Source organism: Poecilia latipinna, unplaced genomic scaffold (genome assembly GCF_001443285.1).
Source record: "Poecilia latipinna isolate Pla-1442-1.1 unplaced genomic scaffold, P_latipinna-1.0 Scaffold2551, whole genome shotgun sequence".
NCBI lineage: Eukaryota > Metazoa > Chordata > Actinopteri > Cyprinodontiformes > Poeciliidae > Poecilia > Poecilia latipinna.
The window spans coordinates 16,941-23,359 of NW_015115167.1; the positions used below are offsets into that span (position 1 = coordinate 16,941).

General features: G+C 36.8%; 1 protein-coding gene and 1 long non-coding RNA gene across 2 annotated transcripts in view; one reads left to right on the forward strand and one right to left on the reverse strand.

Moving 5' to 3' along the window:
- The window catches only part of vstm2b (V-set and transmembrane domain containing 2B), a 36,802-nt gene that overhangs the window by 12,336 nt on the left and 18,047 nt on the right, over positions 1 to 6,419 (forward strand). The window lies entirely within an intron of this gene.
- LOC106938291 (uncharacterized) overlaps positions 2,262 to 6,419 on the reverse strand; it is a 13,968-nt gene continuing 9,810 nt past the window's right edge. Inside the window, exons 2-4 of the long non-coding RNA XR_001422587.1 lie at positions 2,788 to 2,869; positions 2,716 to 2,735; positions 2,262 to 2,604 (exon numbers count right to left, since the gene is read on the reverse strand). This is a non-coding gene — a long non-coding RNA (uncharacterized LOC106938291). The remainder of the gene's footprint in view (positions 2,605 to 2,715; positions 2,736 to 2,787; positions 2,870 to 6,419) is intronic.

A 6,419-nucleotide genomic window follows, 5' to 3' on the forward strand; every position in this document is an offset into this window, starting at 1 on the left:
TTAGATATTGGTGTTTTGTGTAACCTGGAACTAGGCCGCTGTACTTGTTGCAGGTATTCTCTGTTTCGGTCAGCAAATGGAGAATACCTTATTGTTAAATACTTGTGTTTTCAATTCATCAGATTGGTCTCCAACAATCAAACCTCCACCTTCGTTGGGAGTAAAATTTGATTTAAATCTAAATGATTAATTTTAATCTTCAGAAATAAATACTAAGGTTTTTTTTCTCAGAAGAAAAATCATCTTGTGTACATTTGAACTCTATGGTGAACTCTTTGCCAAAATAAGACTGTACAGCTATAATTCCATGTGATTTCTGTTCATTTATGTAACCTGCATCTGTTATTTGTGCTCTGGATGATTACTGAAGCGGTACATAAACACTCACAGCCCCAACAGTTGTGACCTTACGTTTCAGGATTGACAACAGTGATGGAACCTTTACTGCCTCATCAATGTGTATTGATTTAGTCTGCTATGAAGAATGATGGGATGTAATGTATTTGCAAAATGTATTTGTTTAATTTAATTAGCTAAAGATGGACAGTATGCAGGGATAAAATACATCCAAGTACAGGCGAAGGCTGATTTCCAATACTTGCCCCCCTCCCAGGTGATACTGGTCGAACATCGTAAAAAATATTAAATTAGTGGCTATTATGCATCTTTAAAAATATTATAATCTATGATAAAGTGATTGGTCAACAACAATAGAGAAAACATAGCAGCAAATTTCAGGGATCACCACAGTGAGTCATCCTCCTCCATCTAACTCTGGCTTCTCCTCCATGTCCTCTGACTTCATTCACATCTCCTCTTTGTTTCCTGGCAGCTGCATCTCTAACATTTGCATGCATACTGTATATTCTGGCAAATATCGGTCAATACAGAAGTGACCTAGTATAACTTGGAGCACAGCTTTGTAGGCAACTGAACCAAAATGGCTGATCATGGTTTTTGCTTTAATCCTTATCCAGATGATCCTGAGCTGCCCTCTTTGATCCACATGAATTATTGTGGCTTATGAATCAGTAGTTTCCTCCCCCACTTCTCTTCTTTTACTGTTTTACGATGTGCTGCATGAACATGGCAGTTCACTTGTTGGCTTTGCCACTAATTGCGGATTATTATGGATAAGAAATCAATTTTTCTCTGTTTATGGATCAGAAGACATCATTAGGCTTCCTTGTCATGATTTGTATTCTTATTTAATGAACTGAATTGCTCCTCTATCAGCATCCATTAATCACAACCAGAGAACAACTCATCTGCATGTGAATGTTGATGTTAAATTTTTTTAATGTGGGTCTTCCCACTGAAGTTTCCTTGGAGCTGTAGAGAGCTGTTAGCTCACAGCGTACAGAAGCAGCCGAGTGGTATTGAGACTTTGCTAGAACTCTAACTCTTTTTATTTTTCAGAAGGTTTACGTGTACAAAAACAGGTGCAAAGCTGATCAACACGCATAAAGGACTGCATCAACAAACTAAAGAGAATAGGCACAATAAAGCAAAACGTTCAAAACAGTGGGAGAGGGGGGTGCAAATATAATAACTTACCATCCACAATTTATTAAACCTAACCAGATTGCGTTGCTGTTTTGCATCTACATTGAGAATGTTTGAAAAACAGGTGCAAACTGGGACGCAAATACATAAAAATGAAAGGCATAAATACAGTTATAGAAGGCAAATATTTCTAACATTTAGAGAATATAAAGTAAACATATTAAAATACAGATTATAAATATCCTACAGCAGTGCATATTTTGAGCTGCATAATTACTGAGTGATTCCAGTGCACCAACACACCGTTATGTTCTGATGCTCTGCAGCATGTCTGTAAAGCCCAGAAAAGGAAAAGCTGGTGCAGATGATATTCTTCTGCTGCATGTTCCACAAACTGAATGGGGCAGATTAATGCAGCCAGACTGCTGACAATATTTATGCAATTAAACCAAAACACAAAACACTGCGACTAAAGTTCAAATTATGGTACTTATACAAAACCGAACATTAACAAAAAACATCACAGATCTACATGGATGTTGAAGATAAAACAAATGAAAAGAAGGGCTCCGTACCGTACCGTATAGAAGGGCGCATTAACATTGTAATATATTATAATGGGCGTACCTTGGCGTACAATGTTTGGTCAGGTCAGTAATATCACTTATTTCCAAAATGTCATGTAAGATTGGAGTTAAGATGGAAAGCATGTGGATGGATGAGAGTTAAATACAGCTGTTTAGAGAGTTATTTTTAGCGATATTTAAATGTTTTTATTGTTGAGTTGTTCCACATTGAAATGTACTCTTATTACTTTTATGCCTCCAGCATAGTGATTTTAAGCTTCATCTTTTTGTTATTACCACCGCCCTCCGACACGCTTCATGAGGACAGCCAGTAGCACAACCTGAATGAAAAACAGGTAAACTTCCTCTGTGACTGTTTTGATTGGTCAGGAGGAGTGTCTTCAGTAGTTTTTCCTCTGAATGGTGATTTAGAAGCATTCGTCATCAGATCAACTGGCAAAACAGAAGGGTTATTTCAGCTTGCAGGTCCCCTGAAAATAACCTCTGACACAGTGAGCAATCATGGAAGATTCTGCTCAAAAAATACAGGAACTGTTACTTTTCTGCAACGTCATCTGATTGTCACAAAAGTGCTGGGTGGATACAGTGCAGGAGAGATGGGCTGCTGTGTGCTTCAAAGTACCTCTCACATTTTTATCTCTCCTCTTTAATCCATTATCATTGTACCCTGCTCTGCTTAGTGAGCCGCTGCTACCGCTGCCAAACATCTGGAGAGCAAGTTGTCTGTCTCCATGAAGATCCACGTCAGTCAGGGTAACATGGTGAATCATTTATCTCTGTAAAAATTAATAGCTTCACCTAAGTTGTCAACTAGTCCTGGTATTTTAAGAACGCAAAGGCTCAAGTGAATTTAGAAATAACTGCTGACTGACTAGAATGCTAAGGCTGAATAAAAAGCACTGAGTGGACTTGCAGGCTCAAATGACACATTCTCCACAAGACTAGAGCACGTTTTATGCTAACATTAGCATTAGCTTCACAGACAGAGTCCCAGAGGTCCTGATTCAGAGTTTTTAGTTGACAGATTAACAAAATGATCTGGTGGAAACATATAGGACAGTCTGCTCACTGTCTGATCAAGCTGAACTCAACATTTTCTCAGTTTCAGCGTGCTGATGTTAGCCCAATAGCCTTTGCCATCTATCATCCCCATTTCACTGTACTTTAAGTGGCAATAGTTGTACAGATGGATGTCATTACATATGAGTGTTTGTTCCTGACAGCTGACCTGCTTCTGAGGTAAAATACCAGCCTTCTTTGGACTGCTATTTTTATCGCTTACTTTTAATTTCTTCATTCTTAATGTCAACTTTCATGATTAAGTAACTACTATTATGTCAAGTTAACTATATTCAACATTCAATTCTGATGTGGTGTTGTGGATGTACATATCTAGTCACTAGAATCATGTGTCATTTATTAGCTGAAATAAATATTTTCTAATTTAATGAACAGGACAATTTTCTGCTCCAACAGAAAAGTTTGTTCTTTTACCGAGGCGGCAAGAAGAAAGTTTGTTCTGTCCATGATGTTTCATGCTTCAGAAGAACTCAAATGTAGAACACATCACATTCTCATAGAGCCATCCAAATGCAGTATTTATATATAAAAGTTGTCTGAAGGCATTCAAGAAAAAAAGGTTTGGGCTTAGATGTTGTGTCAGAAAATAGCTTCAACAACTCCCAATCAGAATGCAAAAACAGAAAGAGATTTACATTCCTGGAGGAGAGAACACATTTCTGTGTTCTTACAGACTTTGTATTGGCTGTAAAAGTCAAGATGTAGAAAGAGGATGTTTCTTTTGTTTTATTTTATCCAAAAAAACCAGACATGCTGGAAAACTGATAATAAATATATTAAGATTCAACTATTTGGACAAATAAGATAAATGACAAAACCAGACTGCAAACACAACTAATTACTATTTCAGGAACATTTACCTGTATTGATTGTAATCAGTAGCTTAAGAAACCCATCAAACTGCACTGAATGTTCCCTTCAGTTGAATTGCTCAATAGGAAATGAAGTATTTGGAAATATATAAGAATAGCTCCAAACATCATTTTCCCTAACAGTGTTCCTGTAGGTAACACACCTGAAGGCATGACTAATCAGGGCCGTGCAGAGACCACTAAAGGGGCAGGTACTCAAAAAAAAAGGGCACATCTAACTACATTCTAGGACAGAATATTAACAAAGCCTCTCAGCTTTCAGAGTTTAACAAACAATGATAAGTTACAAAATTGTGAGATATACAATCAAAGCTAAGGAAAATCTCTATATAGAGCATACAGCTATGCATATGTAATTTCTTTCTGCAGGTCTATTTTGTTATAGGAACGTATTTCAATATTCAAACCTGCAATTTAGCAAGATATGTAAATCAGAGCTAGACCACCAGACATACATATTTTGCCTTTACAGAATTACACTATTAAAAATATAAACAAGGGGCACAATGCAACCTTTTAGTGGACTGTAATCTATGAAAAGAGCTGCCTGGTTGCTATACTTGCAGTGGAGATGAAGATGGTCCATTCAAGAAAGCAGAGCTGCATCAAACTTTAACGTGGAACTGCAGAAAAAAGAAAAAAACAAAAGCAAATATTTAATTGTTAATCCATGTCACCGAGAAAAGCCTACTGAGTTTTGCTTAAAAAACTTTTTTTTTAATTAAAAACACATTTTTGTCTTATGAAGTGATTTTTTTTCTCTGCAAACCAAACTTATTTGCGCATGTCATAAATATTTTCTTGCTATTCTAAGTTTTTGTTTGTGACTCAAAGTTTTGCTTGTGATTCTCACATGACATCGTCGGCAGGGCCTAAAATCGCAAGAAAAGATTTCTGATGTGTGCAATAAAAGTTTATGTTTGGCAAATAACTTTTTAAGTTCACGAGACAAAAATGAGTTATTTAATTAAAAAACAGTTTTTTAAACAAAATGTTTTGTTTTAAAAAAGGAATTATTACAATTCCAAAAGTTTTGATTACAATTTTATTTTCCATTGAATAATTGGGGAAAAAAATTTAACTTCATACTCCGCGAACCAGACCCTAAACTTAAAGTCTGGATTGAGTTTTTTCCCCTTCATTAATGACACGCTTTTATTACATACATTATATTTATCATGGTAATTCAGGGTGTGTTATTTTTAAGTCTAAATTAATATCTTTGTTGGACTATTATTTAAGTGCTATTCTCCTTCAAGATACATTTACCTAACGCTAGAATAAATGCAATGTACATTATGCAGCAAAGGAAATTAGAAGACATATATCAATTATGGAGATGATAGGTTTTGGACGGGCGATGTCCAAAACCCCTCTTATTCAATATTTATATGCTCCCACTGGCTCAGGTTATAACAGGAAATAAGATCAGCTACCATAACTATGCGGATGATGTACAGCTTTACATCACGATGTCACCAGGTGACTCTGAACCCATCCAATCACTAGATCAGATAAATGTGTGGATGTGCCAAAACTTTCTCCAGCTGAACAGAAACAAAATTGAAGTTATTATCTTTGGACCTAAAGAGGTGTGAACTAGAATCAATGCACAGCTTCAGTTATTACAACTGAGAAACAGCGATCAGCCCGAAACCTGGGAGTAGTGATGGACTCTGACCTGAACCTTCAGAGCCACATAAAGACAGTCACAAAGTCGGCCTTCTATCACCTGAAGAACATCTCCAGGATTAGAGGACTAATGTCTCAGCGCGATCTAGAGAAACTCATCCATGCATTTATCTTCAGCCGCATTGATTACTGCAACAGCGTCTTCACAGGTCTGACTAATAAATCAATCAAACAGCTGCAGCTGATCCAGAACGCTGCTGCTCGCCTTCCCACTAAAACCAGGAAGATAGAGCACATAACACCAGTTTTAAAGTCCCTACACTGGCTCCCTGTAGCTCAGAGGATAGACTTTAAAATATTGTTGTTAGTTTATAAATCACTGAACGGTTTAGCACCACAATTCCTTAAAGATCTGTTATTGCTGTACCAACCGTCTAGACCCCTCAGATCTTCTGGTTCTGGTCTGCTCTACATCCCCAGAACCAGAACCAAACGAGGAGAAGCACCATACAGGTTCTATGCACCACAGATTTGGAACAAACTTCCAGAAAACTGTAAAACAGCCGAAACACTGTGTGCCTTTAAATCCCAACTTAAAACCCACCTGTTTAGAGTTGCTTATGGCTAAATTAGGGTTAGAGTGTGGGTTTGATGTCTTCAATGTTTTTAATGTTTTTATCTTTACTTTTTATTTATTAATTTATTTATATTTCTCTTTCTCGCTGTCTACGTTATAATAGAC